This window comes from Mytilus galloprovincialis, chromosome 12 (genome assembly GCF_965363235.1).
Source record: "Mytilus galloprovincialis chromosome 12, xbMytGall1.hap1.1, whole genome shotgun sequence".
In the NCBI taxonomy this organism is placed as follows: domain Eukaryota; kingdom Metazoa; phylum Mollusca; class Bivalvia; order Mytilida; family Mytilidae; genus Mytilus; species Mytilus galloprovincialis.
This window is the reverse complement of record NC_134849.1, coordinates 25767311-25787145: the sequence shown is the minus strand read 5'-3', so window position 1 is coordinate 25787145 and position 19835 is coordinate 25767311.

Genomic DNA, 19835 nt, shown 5'->3' with positions numbered 1-19835 from the left:
TAATAACAAGGAAATAGCGGACCCATTTCTACTAGATATTAACTTTTCGAAAAGCGTCAACCTTTAAAACAGAGTAACATGTGGTAGTGGTATGAAATAAATACTATAATGAGTTATAAAGAAAAGAAAATAAAAAAACACTTTCTTAGTTACACAGAAGAACAAATAACCGTTAAATTGAAGTAAGCAATGTGTATAATACTTTGACATTATTTATTTAATTATTTTTACAAGACTGATCGTCTTTATAAATATACAGTGTTAATTTCTATTGTTTAACGCAAGCGTGCATTTTAGATAAATAAATTGAATGGTTCCTCATTTGTGGCAGTGCATTGTGATTAAAAATTCGTATGTATTATTATTTTCCTTTGTTAACAACTCTGTCTTGTATTGTTCTGGTCGTACTATTGCAAATATTAAATTTCATGACTGTATCATGTGTTTCCATCAGTTTACCATAGAACTTTCACATGGTTAGGTTTGAAATTAATGGTAAACCCTAGTTTTTAGTGCTTACTGTTTTAATTTACTGACAACTGCACGACTCGATTCTCAATTGATAGTGGTAAGATAACCGTTGCAAAGAATCTTGTTAAACTTTTGTGAAAGACGGTTTTAATTTTGCATTGTTGCGATAGTTTATGTTCTATTTTGAAGGCAATTGTAGTGACCTGCAATACAAGTACCGTTCCATTGAGTTTTGTTATATGTCTTGTGTTTCTGTCTCTGACCTAGGTTTTCTGTATTTGGCAGATGTAGTGCATCATGACATAAGTTATTGTTACGTGTACCATGATGAACTTTCGTGTATGACTGCTGTGTATATTTTTGACATGAAACCATGGACCAGAATATGACTTTTTGACTCTTGACCCATACACGTTGGGTGTGTCATCGGGATACAATGTGTATATTACCTTGACCTCAAAATATAATGTTCAATTGACCTTGCTTCTAAATATGTGGCATGTAGATATATTGTCATAAGTTGGTGAGTCTAGTGGCAATAGAAATTTCATGTGAGCTTGACCTTTGCCCTCAATGTACAGCTTGTATATTTTTTTGGATTAAATGAGCAATTGTCTGATTGGCACTCATATTACATCTTGTTATATCTATTTGAGATATACAGATATATCTGCTACTTTTGTGTAGCACGACTACCTTTTCTCAAAATCTGCGTTGTGTTTTTTTAAAAGGAACTCTTGACCAGACTATGACTTTTTGACTTTTGACCTCTGCATATTGGGTGTGTCTCTTGGCATGATTACCTTGACGACAAGTCAGGAGTCTCTGTTTTTTGTTGATCTTGTATGTTTTTAATTGTAAGTTCAGTTTTATGTTTTGGAGTTTGAACTAGTACACACTTTATTTAGGGGCCATCTGAAGCCCGCCTCCAGTCGAGGCATTTTCACGCTTTGTTGAAGACCCATTGGGGGCCTTCGACTGCTTTCTGCTCTTTTGTCATATTACTGTCTCTTTAACACATTCCACATTTTCATTCTCAATTTGTAAGAATGTTACGTTCAAATGAAAACCAAATCCTTTAATTTCCGTGAAAAATTTGAGTGGGTCTCATTGGGTCTAAGCGTGACGCGGGATTGCTGACTTTTTGTAAGCGTTACACGTGAAAGTCAAATTAATGTGCCGTGAAAACGGGATACGGGAATCTGACAAAACAGTAAGCGGGATCCGGGATCGGAACCCCCAAGAATACCCCCATTATAGAGCACATTTACTGCTTTCGTACAGTTGTGATAAGTAATGCAAAATGTTTTAATTATTTTACCTTAGATTTCATTTCATTTCATTGACATGCAGATATGAATAGTCTGTTTTTACATCTTAAAAATTCACACGGAAGGTATACGCATATCAATAAACAGAACTCAATGCAAAGAACCTTTAAAGTACACTTAGACAGAGAGCTCAATCTAGTGAAACACTTTCGTTATGCTGGTCACATGTAACTTGAAATATCGTTGTGTGTTACCAAACTGCAATGAGATCCTGAAAAAATATACAAGTTAATTCTAGAAATAGAATTCAATGGAAGTAAACAAGCTGTTTACTTAAATAAATGTAAAATATATCAAGTGCCACAGATGCCCCTGCTTGTAAAAAAAAATCAGTAAACTTCCACATATAGATGCAGGATTCACGTTATTTTGACCGTTTTGTGACCATAAGCATTATGTATAAGTTTCAAAATGTTTGGTTAAGGCGAACTGAAGTTGAAGAACGGTAACAACATCTTTAACATTTTCCTATATTGAGGCTCCGTGTTGACATTTGTATCATTAATATTGGTACTCATACCTCATCTTCATGCCGATAATGACTCATGAACAGTAAATGTGACGCCACCCAATTTGCAACTTCATAGATCTGTGTTATACGGTATAAAGCATTGCGTGTAAGGTTTATAACGTTTGATTGAGTAAAACTTATTTAAGGGAACGGAAACGAAAAATTCAGCAAAATTTATTATGTTTTTATAGGGACACGAATTCTCATAAACGGTAAAAGTGACGCTACCAAATTTCAAATTTCATTTTGTGTTGTGTGGTAAAAAGCATTGTCCCAGGTTAGGGGGATGGTGGGGATCCCGCCTTATTCGGTATGTATGTACCAGTCTCATATCAGGAACCTGTAATTCAGTGTTTGTCTTTTGTTTATGTGCTACCTATTTGTTTTTCATTCATTTTTTGTTCATAAATTTGTCCGTTTCTATTCTCGTTTGAATTGTTTTACATTGTCATTTCGGTGCCCTTTATAGGTGACTATGAGGTATGATCTTTGCTCATTGTTGAAGCCCGTATTGTAACCTATAGTTGTTAATTCCTGTGTCATCTGATCTCTTGTGGAGAGTTCTCATTGGCAGTCAAGCCATATTAGGTAAAGGGTGGGGACCCCGTTAACAAATTTAACCCCGCCTTATTCTGTATGTATGTGCCTGTCCCAAGCCAGGAGCCTGTAATTCAGTGATTGTCATTTGTTTATGTGTTACATATTTGTTTTTTGTACATGAATTAGGCCATTAGTTTTCTCGTTTGAATTGTTTTACATTGTCATTTCGTAGCCTTTTATAGCTGACTATTGTGTATGGACTTTGCTCACTGTATGGTGACCTATAGTTGTTAATTTCTGAGTCATTTGGTCTCTTGTGGAGAGTTCTCAGTGACACTCATGCCACTTTTTCTTTTTCATATTGTGCATAAGTTTTGTAGTATTTCCCAATATTGGTTGAGGCAAACTAAAGTTAGGAGAACGGGACTCCTTTTTTGGGGATGTTCGGAAAGGACGGACTAGAGTAACACCTTATGCCTCTCCACTATGGCACCTACACAGAAGTTCTGACTATTGTGCTGGTAATACTCATCCCACTAGCACTGTCATTAACACACACACGTAATTTTATTATAAAAATATTTAAAACTTCTAGAAATATTAACGGAAATAAGGGATAGTAAAGAAAAATAAATGAAAACAGAACGACTGAATTAAATAAAAGGATGTTCGATATACTGTATATTTCGGTTTATGTTTAAAATCTATACGATGCTTTATCTAGAAATAATTAAAAGAGAAGATAAATACCTTACAGCTTCCTTTACCCCCGATGCTGAAATGTTAAATGTTATAATACAATTTTAGCGTCTTTGACCTACTTTATCTTTTTATTCGGATACTTGCGGTTATCTTCTCCAAGTTCAACGGGAACATTAGAATGTTCTAGAATAGAACCCAGATGGAACCAAGAAGTTGGGTTGCTATAACCAAACAACCCGGATGTTGAACCAGTTACCATAGTTTCGAACCAAAGAACCAAGGTTCAGAACCAAAAAAAAACAAAAAAAAACAGATGGAACCAAGGTTTAGAACCAGAGTGCCCGGATAGAACCTAATTGCATACAGAATTCTCTTGACTTTTTATACCTTCAACATATTTTCCAAATCATTTATTTATTTAGAATATTTATATATAATTAAAAGGGTTTTACCAACTGTACATGTATAGGAGCAACAGCGACAGCTAAACCTGGGTTATGCTCTACTGAATGTCCTATGTTTTTCCCTTATATAATTGTTGGCTGTGTATTTGGAATAATCGAATCGTTTGGTATAATGCCAAGTTTAATATTCACGTTGAGGTGAGTCTATTAGGCATCATATATGAGGATATGAATTGGAGGAGGCTTCAGTTCTATATCTTTTTATTTGTTAACCCCAAAAAATATATTATATATATTGTGTGTTCTATATTCTATTTTCCTTAAATTTTAACTTCTCTTTTCTCCATTGTTTTGTCTATTTTCTATATTCCTTAATTGTTCAGTTCATTATTTTCTATTATGTAAACCCTATCCATACCATTCAGATATCGCAGTTCAAATTTATTCATTCATAGTGTGTTAATTTACGTTTTTAGATTGAGTTGAGCCTGCCAATTGATATTTTATAGTGTTTTGTTCTATGATGTGATGTTATGCTATTGTTTCTGAAAAAGGGAGAAGATTTGGTACCTTTAAAATGTTTCATCCCGCTGCAAATGTTTGCACCTGTCCTAAGTCAGGAATCTGATGTACAGTAGTTGTCGTTTGTTTATGTAATTTATACGTGTTTCTCGTTTCTTGTTTTTATATAGATTCGACCGTTGGTTTTTCCCGTTTGAATGGTTTTACACTAGTAATTTTGGGGCCCTTTATAGCTTGTTGTTCGGTGTGAGCCAAGGCTCCGTGTTGAAGCCGTACATTGACCTATAATGGTTCTCTTTTATAAATTGTTATTTAGATGTAGAGTTGTATCATTGGCACTCACACCACATCTTTCTATAGCCATCATCTATGTTGTGTTATATTTTTTCGTTGAAAAAAAAATCCTCATTAATATATTCGTTTGCAAACTTTTCACTACAGTTTTAGCTTATTTGAAACAAACTAACGTATCGAATAATTATAATACTGTACGGTAAATAAAGGCAACAATAGTATACCGCTGTTCAAAACTCATAAATCTATGGACAAAAAACAAATCGGGGTAACAAATTAAAACTGAGGGAAACGCATTAAATATTAGAGGAGAACAACGACACAACATTAAAATGTAACACACACAGCAACGGACTAAGCATTAGACAACATACGATGAGAATAACCAATATAACATCAAAACCAAATACATGAATTTGGGATAGAAAAGTACCGTGACACGTCTTATAGTAATGTGAATTCACACTCAAAAATAGGAGAAAACAAACGACACAACGGAAACACAACGTAAAAATGTTACACACACAGAAACGAACTATGATATAACAATGGCCATTTTCCTGACTTGGTACAGGACATTTTTAAAGAAAAAAATGGTGGGTTGAACCTGGTTTTGTAGCATGCCAAACCTCGCACTTTGATGGCATTGTTAAATATAACATTAAAATGACAACATAATAATACAGGACTACAATACAAATAAATAGCAGAACGTATTAGGCATAGAAACACATGAATAATAGATAACAAAAGGCATCAGGTTTAAAATTCATTAAGTCATAAACGCGCCTCGTCCGGTAAGGTACTTAGAACACACTAAAATATATCCGAGCGAAAATCACTTTGATGAACTAGAATTACTTTGATATTCATCATTATTTACACCTTTATGATATAATTACAGTTTCGGAAGATATGTATAGTATAGTATATCACTGAAATATTTTAAGTAATAATACTATTCGCCGTTTCCGAGTAACGCATTCTTGGTAATCCTTGTAAAACCGTACACCAAAATGTTGTGATTGGTTTAAAACATCCTAAACGATGGAAACTCCACCAACGACTTCACGTTATTACATTTTGGTGTAATGAGATTTCATTAGATTATGAATGGCAAATTGTAAAGGTACTGAAGAAACAATTTAAATGTTTTCTTTTTCTTCTTTTTAGATCAGTTAAAAAAAACAGAAAGGAATAGCCATTGGGTTTTCATCTTTTATTTCAACATTTGGTAAGAAGTATTTGAGTGTATTCTGAAATATAACAAATATATCAGTAGTAAAACAGCAGGTGTGAATTGTAGCGCAGAAACTGCATACCTTTATTATATTCCCATAGATCACCCAATTGTTTAGGATACGTGTTGTTCAGTGTTCACTTTTCTATACAGTTAGTGAAAGAAAAGCAAACGATACCAAAGGGACATTCAAACCCATAGGTTGAAAATAAACAAACAACGGCATGGCTAAAACAGGAAACAGTCAAACAGACAGGCAACAGTACACAACAGTACACAACAGTACACAAAACACAACATTGAAGTCTAACGTATGAACAACACGAATACATTTGATAACTTGATAACTTATTACGAACTCCGTCATATATTCAGAATCTAAAGGACTATGGGTAATGTCATTGTTTGTACCCCAAAATGAAAAATAACATTGGTTAAATTTTCGTTGTTTTGTACGTTTTCATCAAATCAAGACGTTCTGGTGTACACTTTTAAAAATATTACCCAGAATGAATCCGATTCTGAAACGGCGAATTACACGGTCCCATTGGTATCTTCTTTTTGTTTTAATTTTCCCATTCATGCTTAGATGAAAATGATATTTTGCTGCCAAATGCAAAACTCATTGTAAATCATACATCATCTTTCTATACTGTGTTATAATCACATAGCGGGGTGGGATTTGAAGTTTTTTTTATTGTATTTGTAGCTTTAATACCCCAACAAAATCTTTTCAGGTTGGTTCCTTTGACCAGTTATATTTGGTGAAGTTATCGATATGTGTTGCGAAGTATGGAGCTCTAGGTGTGAAGTAAAGGGATCATACGCATTGTACGATAATGTGAACTTCCGGTATGCTATCTTTGGTTTCTGCCTCATATTGAGATGTTTTGTTCTAATACTTGACTTCGTTTACTAATTAATTGCAAGAAAGAAAACAAACTGGAGTATTGGAAACACAGGACGAAAAAATGAACTCGACATGCCCGAAAAAAAGGATTTATTGACGATAGAGGAGACGAAAACAACAAAAACATCAAAACAGTCAATGGGAATACGATATAAAAAAAAAAAATTTTTTTCTTAATGTAGTATAAGCACAAATGTCCTTGTTTTACACAAACTTTTTACATGAAATATGTCATCTCTCGATGTGTCGGCATCATTTTACACTTGTATGGAGAGACAAATGTGTCTCGTTTTCAATGTTGATATATATATTTCATATGACAGTATATGAGATTCAAGGTTCAAGATCTGCTTTGCATAATCAAGAAATACTCAAAATGTGGCAATTGTAACAAAACAAATAATACAAACATAGTAGTAGTGCACAAATTATTGTTCAGAGAGGTAAATTATACATTGAATCATATGTATCATAGAATATAACACAGTTATACAGTGGAATATTAGTAGATAATTAAGTGCCAATCTGCCTAAGAATCAGGCAGTGGTAAAACCATGACAAACAAAAACCCACTCAAGTTGACATTAATTTATGTTCAAATTGTATAATGGTGCACGAATATAACATTTGTTTCCTTTTCTTGTTCTGGTAATTCAAGATATAATTTGGTTGAAATGAACTAGAAAATACAAAATTAAGGGGAGCTAACTCCATTATTTGCTATCATTCTAACCAAAAGTTATCTGGAGATTTCTCGAATTACCAGACACGCAGAAACAAAAGATCTGCCATTTCTAACTCAGGATAAGGGTAACTTCAAAATAGGATGGTTAGGTCGGTGGGGTTTTTTCGGCCATGTTTTGAAATTTGTCTATTTTGCCTGATTCTTACAAAGACTGGCACTTAAATTGGAAGGTTTTCTTAAATAAATAGACTACTTTCGAGTTTGTCCGTCACTGCAAAAAAGTCGATAATGCGCGCCTTTATGAAGCCATTTTCTAGAAAGAGGATATCGCCTTGTATCCCTGCACTATTAATGTTCATCAAGCGTATTTGTGATCGTCATTGTGCAGGATAAACTAGAAATAATAGTTTTTCTGTAAGAACTTAAGCACAATTCCCTAATGACAGAAGTGTTAATTGTCAATTATGAGAATTCAATATGCCTAATAATTCGAATAATATAGCTTTATAGTTTTTCAACTACTCGCTCAACTTTGGAACGGAAGTGACGATGCCCCTAAACGCACGAATGACGTTCACTAAAACCAAAGTTTTTGTCGAACTCGAATGTTGTCTATTCTCTTATTCTATATTTTCTATATTCATTACCTACATAAATATCTTAAGACAAGACAAGTTAAAAAAGAATGGATATATTAAGTTATATAATCAAGAAAAACACATGCTAATTAAAGAGAAAACAATATGTCGTTTGTTGCTGTGTTACGTTTTTGTTTTTTGAGGGGTTTTGTTTGGACCATCAATAGGCTGTTAGCTTTCTCGTTTGAATTGTTATACATTTGTGTTTTCGGACCTTTTTTGGTAGGGGTATTGCTCATTATTGAAAACCGTACGGTGACCTACGTGTATAGTTGTTTATTTCTGTGTCATTTGGTCTCTTGTGTGACGAGTTTTGTCATTGGCAATAATACCACATCTTCTTGTTTATAAATATATTGAAAAAGAAAGTGAATTTTATCCCCAACATGATCAGGGTAATACATATTTTTTTTATATAGCATACACTGATTTTATCAAGAGTTGCTCATTGAGGGATGGAAAAAATTAACATATCAGGAAAACTGTGAAATATTTAAAGAAGTATATAAATTCATAAACCTGTCAAAAAGACTCCTTGTAGTATACTAATATAATATATACATTTGTACATCAACAAAATCACCGTGTCCACATTTTTTTTTTTTTTTTTTACTTTTTTTTTTGTTGTTAATTGTGTGACACTTTTTTTCAGACTGTGCAATAGCCTCATTTTATATACCTTTAAGAAAGATCTATTAAACTGTACATGCTCTGTATAATTGTAATAGTTATATTATGAAAAGGAGTTTAAACTTGTTCGATTCTTTTTGTATTTTTGAGCAAATAAAATTGATATACACTTCCGATCGTTATCTTTAATACTTCAATATGGCAATACCTATTGTAGAGTCATCATCTTCTCTTTAAGTCGGGTCGCTGTCTCCCGATTTTAATTCTCAATTTTATTATTTGTTTGTTAGATACATTGATGGACAAGTTGATCAAATCTACACGCACAAATAAAATGAGTTGTTGGGTTGCCAGTTCATTGACGTATTTTCTACAAGTTTTAAGTTTATAGTAGTATACTGAATTGACAAAATACTGATCAAATGTATTATTTCATGTCACACTAAAAAATCAGTACATACTATATTAAACGAAACACCAAAGGAATAGCGCTTATATGTTGCTTTCTCATATTTTGATGAATTATATATTCATGATACGTTATGAAATATAAGAACACTCTATAATTTTTTGTTATAACTGCTTTCGAAAAAAAAACAACCTTGCCCTTGAATTTGCCTGACTTTGACGAAATACAAGTAGACGTTGTGGAATATAAGAAAACATAACTTCTCACTTACGACGGGATAAACTGGTCATGTATTGATGTAGGTTTTAGATCTTCTCACAGTTTAAACACGAATCCCACATAGTCCCATTTGTAACCTATATACAAGAGGGGCGAAAGATACCAGAGGGACTGTCAAACTCATAGTTTGGAAATAAATTGACAACGCCATGGCAAAAAAAAACAAAAAAAAAAAAAACAGACAAACAAGACTAAGCAACACGAACCCCACCAAAAACTGAAGACATGTGGTAAGTTTACAATGAGACAACTTTCCATCAGAGTTAAAAATGAATATGTATTAGCAACTTCATGCTACAATTTGGTTGTCCACAGTTAAACCAACCATAACCTCATAGTTGGCTTTAAAAAGCCTTGACATGTAGCAGGTGCAACAGTTTAAACGTGGATGGAACTAGCTGCCAGTAATGGCGAATAGTCTTAGATCTGTACTTAGTGTCTTCTTTGGGGGAGAGGGATGTAGAAATTCCAAGCAACGTCTACTTTATGCTTTTGTAAAATGTATTTCTATTTGTATCCATCTGATGAGTTCAGCCATTTTCAATTGATTTTTATAGTTTGTACTTATGTTGTTTGTTACACCACTGTCTCAGGTGAGGGAAGAGCTGTGTGTTCATCACCATGTTTAACCCTCCCACATTCGTTATGTGCATCTCCCAAGTCAGGAACCTGTAGTTCAGTGGTTATCGTTGGTTCGTGTTTGTCATATTTGTTAAAGAAATTTCGTAAACTGCTTAGCTATAAATGTTCGTTTTCTCAATTGTATTTTTTCATTTTTTCATGTCGGGCTATTTAAAGCCTACTATCAGGTATGGGTTATTCTCATTGTTGAAATCCTAACACGAATCTGGCTTAAACAGAAAACTTATCCTGAAACCTATGATGAGTTTATTCATTTGCACGTTGGCGAAATGTTGATTACTTAGCAATAATACCACATCTCCTTATTTTTATGTGTAATTTTGTTTTGTTTTATTGATTGTAAACGGGTTTATCAGTCCGCGTCAAAAAGTTATAAACAAAGAAAATATGATGTTCTATAGCTATAATAGGTATCTGATGAATATCATATAGCTATAGAAGGTTTTTGTTGAATTTCCTACAGTTATAGAGCGTTCTTATTGAATTTCCAATAGTTATAGCAGGTAATTGTTGAATGTTCTATTTTTATAACAGGTAATTGTTTAATCACTTATTGTATATACCTGTTATTTGTATAGTATTTTTCATAACTTATTAATTCTATATATAAATATGACCTGATTGCCCGTTTATAATTTTCTTCATAAAAACTGTCGTCGGTTAAATAAAATGGTTGACGTAATTGGGATATACGTTTGACTATTCCGCAGCTAAATGAAGTTTATATTAATTAGTGATTTACTTTATAGTCTTCGTAATGTTCTTGCTAGTTGAAAAACAAGCCTAACGGCAGGGATTGTATCTGATATTCATATGATGAAGACATAATCTGTCAATCGGTTTAATTGAGGTCTCGAGCTGGCATGTCAGTAACTGCTAGTAGTCTGCTGTTATTTGTTTATTATTGTCTTTTTGTTTATTTCTTTTGTTACCTCTTCTGATATCGGGATCGGACTTATCTTGTACTAAACTGTACTGTGGGTATTAGTATGCGTTTACTTTTCTATATTGGCTAGAGGTATAGGGAGAGGGTTGAAATATAAAAAAAAAATCATGTTTAACCACGCCGCATTTTTGCGCCTTTCACAAGTCAGAAGCCTCTGGCCTTTGTTTGTCTTGTATGATTTTTAATTTTAATTACTTGTGTATAACTCGGAGTTGAGTATGACGTCCGTTACCACTGAACTCGAATAGATATTTGTTTAGCAGCCAGCTGAAGAGGACTCCAGGTACGGGAGCTTCTCGATGCATTGAAGACCGATAGCTATTGGTTACCTTCTGCTGTTGTCTTTTCTATGGTCGTGTTATTGTCTCTTTGACACATTTCCCATTTCTATTCTGAAATTTATCCCTTTCGATTTAAAAGTTTGAATTTTCTTTTCCTCAGTTATAGACCTTTACCGACAATGATTAAGATAATTGTGAAAAGATATCCTCCTGAAAGTTTTTCTTCAGAATCACATACCATCTTCTAGTATAATTCATTTTTATTGGGTTTTTTTTTTTGGCAAGAATTCGAATGCGTAGACGATAGAAGCGTCCTTTCGTGGTCTAAGTTGATCGTTTATGTATCCCAATGCAAATTTTAATATATCTAAACAAGATAGTGATGACAGAACGATTTGTATTACAAAAAAATTAAATATATGTTTTAAACTTTTGTGAAAATGAATATCTTACATAAGCACCTACAGGAGTTGACATCACGTCAAATTTATGAAAAGTTCATCATATTCAATAAACTAGGGTAGAATTTTAAATAGAACAACTTTACTTTTAATGATTTCGTCATTCTTTATAAAATTGAGAAAACAAATTAGGAATGTGTAGAATTTGGCGGGGTCAAACCAGTTGCATTAAAGTATGTACATGTATCTTTTGACTATGTTTCTAAATTACCTCACAGTGGTACAACTAATATCAAAGATAAAGAAACGACAAAGTTCGTGTAATACATAAAAATAAGTAGGCGTGCTCTTGTTCTATTTTATTCTACATCAATACATGCTGTCGGCAATTTTCTTTGAAGACATAAAAACACACAACTTGCGGGAGCATTCGCACAATTCATTCTGATCCTCCCGAATCTTCTGATCGTTCCGATTCTTCTGATCCATCCGATTCTTCTGAACTGTACAAATCTTCTGATCCGTCCGATTCTTCTGATCCGTCTGATCCTTCTGATTCTTCTGATCCGTCCGATTCTTCTGATCCTTCCAAATCTTCTGATCCGTCCGATTCTTCCGATTCGTCTGATTCTTCCGATCCTTCTGATTTTTCACATTCTTCCTCACCTGATGGATTAGAAGACAAATCCGTTGGATATATTGATTGATACTTTATTTTGGGTTACAAAAGTTACAATTGCCTTTGAACAAGCTTTCAGTGATTGCAAATACTCTAATATCTGTGCTTTGTGTCTAATTATAATGCTTCGTTTTTTGTGTCACGAATCTTTTATGTTAAGCCAATTATAACTAATTTTGTTGATGTTTTTTCTTACATAAAGCTATTACATCAATGTCCCTGGTAAAGATAGGATAACGCGCTCACAAACATGTTTAATTCCTCATCATTCCTAATTTGTCTTTCTCTCGTTAAGAACTTTTAAGTTAGTCGTTGGACTGTTTCAGATTTTTTTATGTCAATGTCTTTATCGACTCTTGAACACCGATATATAATACTGTTTTTGCCTTTATCTGCCATCTATACAGTATAGGTTTAATGTATGGGTTTATTGGATATAGTGGAGGTTAACAGTTGAATATCAGCATTGGTTCCCAAAATTAACTGTGACAGAAGGTTAATGGTTAAGGATGTACTTAGGTGAGGTTAGGTGAAAATTAATAAATCAGGAATTTAAAATTGAAACTATAAACTGGTACAGCATTCTTTAAGGATATTGAACTCCTTTTCGAGATATTTGAGATTTAAAATATGGCGGGAAAAGACTGACTTGGACTTTTACCTTATGTTTGTATTGGTATTATTTGGGTCCCAAACAAAAGAAAGAAAATTAAGAATCTTCTAAAATTTTGGTAAATTACCTTTCATAAGCTATTTAGTCTTATATGAAAAAATAAATGGGTGTTATGAGGCAAAATATTTTACCTTGTTTTATATGGAAAAACACCAAGGAGTCCGAAAATTTTACGAGAATTCCAAAACCTCACCTAAGTTCATCCTTAACACACGTGTGGGGTTTAATATTTGCGAAGTTTGAGGTGAATTGTAAAAGTATCGAAACCAGTACTTGAGAAGTTGGAGGTGAAAAGTAAAGTTATTAAACAGGTACGGACGATTTTGGAGGGAAACAGTTAAGTAACAATACAGGTTTTTAGGAAGTTAGAGGTGGACAGCAATGTAACGAAACTGGTACTTGAGAATTTGGAGGTGAACAGTAAAGTTTCGAAACTGGTACTTAAGAAATTGGTTGAGGAACAGTAAAATAATGTAAAAAGAACTTAAAAAGTTTGTTGTGAACAGTAAAGTAGCTCTTTAAGTAGTTAATTTACCACATGACAAAATAAAAAAGAGGTGTCACACCACCAATTACTCCCTCCAATTTAGAACGAAAGTGAAAGTAGGTCTACTTGGACAAACAATAGTGCAGTTGATGTCATTGTTTACTTAAACTAACCAACAAATTGGCAGAAATGAAACTTTATGTGAAAGAGAAATATACTAAGACCATTTTGAGCTAAAATTTACTTGTGGATGAGTTTGCATTCAAAATTGAGAATTATTGCACTACATAGTATACCAATTTAAGACTTCCGGAAAAGCAGGGTTTTTTTTAGTGGTACTGCTATTCGGAAAACCTCTTCTTTTTATATGATTTTAAACATCTGTTGAAAATTAGCATGTAGAAAGCTAATACATGTACGATTCAGGATATACCTGGTTGCTAGGAAGTTAAACTGAAGGTAAAATATTTAGAAAGCTGTGAAAATTGCAAAATTTGGTTGAACATATAGCATGTATAGGGACTTTTAATTGTTGGAATGACACCTAAGAACGGTATAATTGAAAAAAACGACAAACACTACATCGAATTGAAGTTATCAAATAAAGGTCGTCAGTATTCGATTAAACTGGTTGAGCAATGCTATTGCATTACGGGAAATATATTTAATTAACAGGTTTAATGCTAAACAGGTCCGTCACTAGCAGCCAGAAGCTAAATATGTAACCCCACCCACCCCCCTCCCCCCCCCCAAAGGTGGTGTAAAAGAAAAATTATTGAGACTAGATACTAACATTCGGACTTCTATTTATTTTCATAAGTTTAATGAGTTACATATATGTCGAAACAAACAATATAAAAAAGAAACATGATGTTTAAGTTAGAGGTATCAAATTAAAACGTATTACTTCTCACTTACTTCTCAGAGCACAATCGTGAACATGAAAGGCAAAACACGAAACAAATTTAAAACAGATTTGAATTACGGCTTATCATATGATCATTGGACAATTTTGTAATAAAGGATTTATTTAATCATGCAATTGAATACATAGGCATACAACAGTACAAATATTTTAATTCTTAATACCATTACATCCTCACGAACCAGAATCTCCTTTTGGACCAGGGGGTCCAGGTGGACCTGTTTGTCCAGATTCTCCACGTGATCAACTGTTTCCTTGATCTCCTGTGCGACCAGCATCTCCTTGTGTTCCCCGTTGTCCTGTCAATCCCATATCTCCTTTTGGTCCAATTGGTCCAGTCGGACCAGATGGTCCAAATTGTCCTGTTTCTCCAGCGGGACCAAATTTTTCAGCAGGTCCTCTTTCTCCTTGTTCTACTTGAATACCATCATCACCTGGTGATCTCTTTGCTCCATCTATTCCGTTTGAGCCATCGAGTCCATCCAATCCTCTTTCTCCAGTTGGTCCAGCAGGTCCTCTTTCACCAGCTTTACCAGTTTTCCCAGAATCTCCCATATCGCCTTTTGTTCCTGGGGACCCATTGTACCCGCGAGGTCCAGCACGTCCTGTTTTCTCAGGGTCTCCAGCTAGACCAGGGTATCCTCTCATTCCTATAAAATGTGAAACACAAATGGAATGAAAACAGTAGCTAGGATTTAGGAAATACTTGTTGCTAGGATTACTTATTTGTTGTCTTAATTGAAAAAATATTTGAATACTTTCGTCCAGCCTTTAAAATTTTAAGATCACAAATGTTTGTAATACACCAACTATACATTCTGAAGTATTTAAAACTAGAGATCTTATTTGATTATTTTTCAAACGTGGGATAGAACGGATTCCAAAAATTCATAAACATGTAACTTTCGATACAAAACATATATTTACAGTCTGTACATTCATTTCTAATACTGTGGATTCATTCATTTTCACGGCAAACATTTTTATGGATTGAGGAATACTTTGTGGTTGTTTGATCCGTAGTTCCTATAGAAAGAAATATTATTATTTTCGTTTGACATTGTGGTTCCTGGTGATAATTATCAATGAACCTACTGTACGTCTTACCTTCAACACCCTGTTTACCAGGAGGACTAGGTACTCCTATTTCTTAAAATGGACAATTTAAATTGTTTTTTTTTTTATCATTTTTCATTGACATTATCATTTTAACAACTTGAAATGTGTACCTTCCAGGACATTTTATCCATGTCACTTCATATTATCAGTATTCATATACAATTCAGTTCATTATAAAACACTATGCTTTGTCAACTTCAAACTGACAGCAATTCTTTTTTGTATATTTTTCCCTTTTTTCTCTATTACTTTGTCCATTTCTGACTTCAACCTTAATTTTTAAGGATTATTTAGACACGTTAGAAGAGACGAAGCAAAATAATTTCAAAGCTATGGCTTGCATTATCGAAGATGGAATTCATAACCGCCATCATTTGAAGAGACCATAATTAACTAACAATAAAATTCAAATATGTAAATCAAATATTTCTTCTTGTTTTTCGTCTCTTATTAGTTGCCCTTGAAATAACCTTCAACATTTTGTTGAACACTTTTGACAATAGTACCAGTAACTCATTAGATTTTAAAACGGCGAATCAATTGCTATATTAGTACTGTATGTATGTAAATTAGAAAGGTTTTATAATATCTCACCAACGACTTCATAAGGTTCATCTGTAAAAATAAACAATATAACAATTCACTTTAATGTTGATATATTTCTTGATTCGTTGTAGCCATTTTTCATCATTTCTGTGCGATTTTAATGTTACTAAATTGAAATTGAAATGATCTGCCGAATCAGTCTTATCAACGAGTCTGAACTGACATGAGCAACACCGCGGATGTTACATTTGGAGCAGAATCTTCGTAATCAGCAGCTGAGATCAGTAACGTTTTTGATTGGGTAACTGTTGCACAGTCTTAAGTTTTCTTCATTGTGTTATGAATACTTTTGTTTGCCTTTTTTCTTTTCGTTTTTCAATGGGGTTGTCAGGTTTTTTTAAAACTCATAAGCGTGAATTCCGTTTGTTATTTTTAGACTTTTTTATATATTCTATCACATTAGCCTTACATAGAGAGAACATTGGTGGGTGCACTTATCTTCACTGGCGAAGATATTTCTGTGAATCAATAATATGATTGATTTCTGGTTTATCTATGTCCAATAGTAGGTATGTGCCTTAATGAATATTCTGATCAGACGATTGCCAGAAGTTACCATTTTTCTATCCCCTATAAGTTCTTTGTGTTGAATAACACGAACGATACTAAATGTACCGTTGTTGTTGATAATTAAATGCTACACGTTCATTATAATTGTAACATTTTTAATAACATGAACAATAGCAAAATGCAAATTATTCATTTTTTGTACGAGCATTATTTGCGTTTGGGGTAATTTACAAATTTACAAATATAAAGAAAGAGAAATACATAGTTGTAAACAAAATCGTTATTATGAATTAAGAAAAATTCATTTTTAGTAAGCTGAAATGATTACAATGTACTTTCTTCACCATTTCAGACTCGTTGGTTATTTGGTATATTCAATATAATATTAAGCAAATTATAATGAAAATTAACTATCAGCATCGAATTATTTTAGCTAGAAAAACAGATTAAATGCTAAAAACCGATTGAAAAAACCAAATTATCACACACAGATAAATTTGATCTTTCTTATCGCTATTTATATTACAAGAGCATATTAATTTACCTCCTACAGGAAATAACTCGTTAAAATAAATCAAACGTAAAAGGGTCACAATAGGAACTTGTAAATAGACTATTGTATGAGAAATAAAATAATTACCTTGGTTATGTCCTTCTTCATAATCGACATATACATAGTCTGCGAAGGAAAGAACTCGTTACAATGGATCAAACGTTAAAGGTTCTCAACAGGAACTGGTAAATAGTTATCAAAGGTACCAGGATTATCATTTTATACGCTAGACGCGCGTTTTGTCTACATAAGACTCATCAGTGACGCGTAGATACTAAACGTTACAAAGCCAAACAAGTACAAAGTTGAAAAGCACAGAGGAACAAAATGTTGTACCAAACATGGCCAACATCTATTCCTGGGATTAGAAAATCCTAAACATTTTTTCCCCAAAAAATCAAAGTTTTGCAACACGAAATTTATAAAAATGACCATATAATTGATACTCATGTCAACACTGAAGTGCTAACTACTGGACTGGTGATACTCTCAAAACGTCCACCAGAAGTGGCTTCGACCCAGTGGTGTTTATAGTTATCAAAGATACATGGATTAAAATGTAATACGCCAGACGCGCGTATCGTCTACACAGACTCACTAGTGACGCCTAGATCCAAATAGTTACAAAGCCAAACAAGTACAAAGTTGAAGAGCATTGAGGACCCAAAATTCCCAAAAGCTGTGCCAAAAATGAAAGAAAGAATTTACCTTGGTTATGTCCTTGTCCATGATCGACGTAGTCTTCGAAATCGTTTGTATATCTTTTCACACGATCTACAACCTGTTTTTTGATGTAATATTTCATTTGTAAAGATAATTTATAAGTATTAAGTATATTCGTAAAGTTCATTATAAGTATAAATCAATATTTTCAAAATTTCTATCATGAATTCCCAGAGGGAGATTCAGAATCTAACTCGAGACCATTTCCCTGTTTGTACCATGAAAATAATACCACGTCATTAGTTTAATTAAAAACGTTTATGGCTTCGTTTTCGAATCAACGAATGCAATTATGTATTGCTTTCATTACATATTTATAGTTTCTTAAGAGTAAAATTGTTTTTAAAAGTTTAGAATATAAAAAATCGGATTTGCTTGACAACAGAAAATTCCACTCTATATATTAAAAATTAACATTTTTAACTTAGAAAAATCATACCTCGTCTTTATTTTGTTGTTCTGTTAGTTTGCCTGCAAAAACATCAGAACGTTAACTCTTAATATCAATATGTTTCTATGATGCTATTGAAAAACTTGCACTATGAATGATATTATAGTTAGAGATGCATAATACAGTAATTATTTGTAAGCACTTCCACTACATGTTATAATTTAAAAATAATGTCGATCAGGTACTCAGTGACCAAGAAAATTAGGAAATGTACTCCTTAGCACACTGATCAAATAAGTATACATTATTGATGAGACTCAAATTGAAAAGCTAAAGCCGTTTTAAATGAAGGATTGACGCTAAGGTTGAAGTCCAATTTAAAAAAAAGTATAAATCCGTACAACAGCAAAACCAATGTATGTGAAGTAAGCAGCCGGTTGGATATGGAATATCGAATAACAAACTGCGGCTGCTAACTTCACATCTATGCGAAACTATTAGTATTTTAAAAATATAAAATTGAGAATGGAATGGGGAATAAAACGCAGATATGAACCTTTTTAAAAATGTATTTTTATAACGTCAAAGTACGGCTAAAACACAGGATTTTCTGTGTCATTATTCTATTGTATTGAAGACATTTACAAAATTTATTTTAGTTAAAAAGATTTAAACATCTCATATTTAAACACTTCACTGCATAAAATATAACATTTGATCACTTAGTGTTTATGATTATTTAATTCATGTGAGACGCAAATAGATCCAATATCCACAACAAAAAATAATGCATTGAGTGCACATTTATATGTATAATATATTTATATATATAGGATCTTTTGTAGAGATGTCACTTGTTTAGACGTTTTTATCAAAATAATTGTTTTTGGTGACTGTTTCTTACGTTCCTTTACATTTATTAAGCTAATCTGCAATTACTCCTATCTTCATGACTTATGTATCATGTACTGTATTACAATTATAGATCCTACGGACGAGAAAAAGTATCACTATGCCACCGAAAGCTGAACTATTAGTTCAGTCTAGGTGGTCGAGGGGTCTAGAGCGTTGGACACAGTGTAAGCGATGTCTCTATATCCCAATAGCACGAGTTCGAATCCATGCGAGGGTAGAACAACATTTGGTTCCGCAAATTTGCAGATTTAACATTGCTGTGCAGATATTTGGAGTAATTATATAAATATATATGAATATATGTATTCCGACTATACGATCGCATGGGTACAGTATTGAAGCATGTTTTCATCATAAACAGTGATCTTAAAAATGTTCAACACAAAATGGAGTTCTAAACATTTATATATTAAAATTT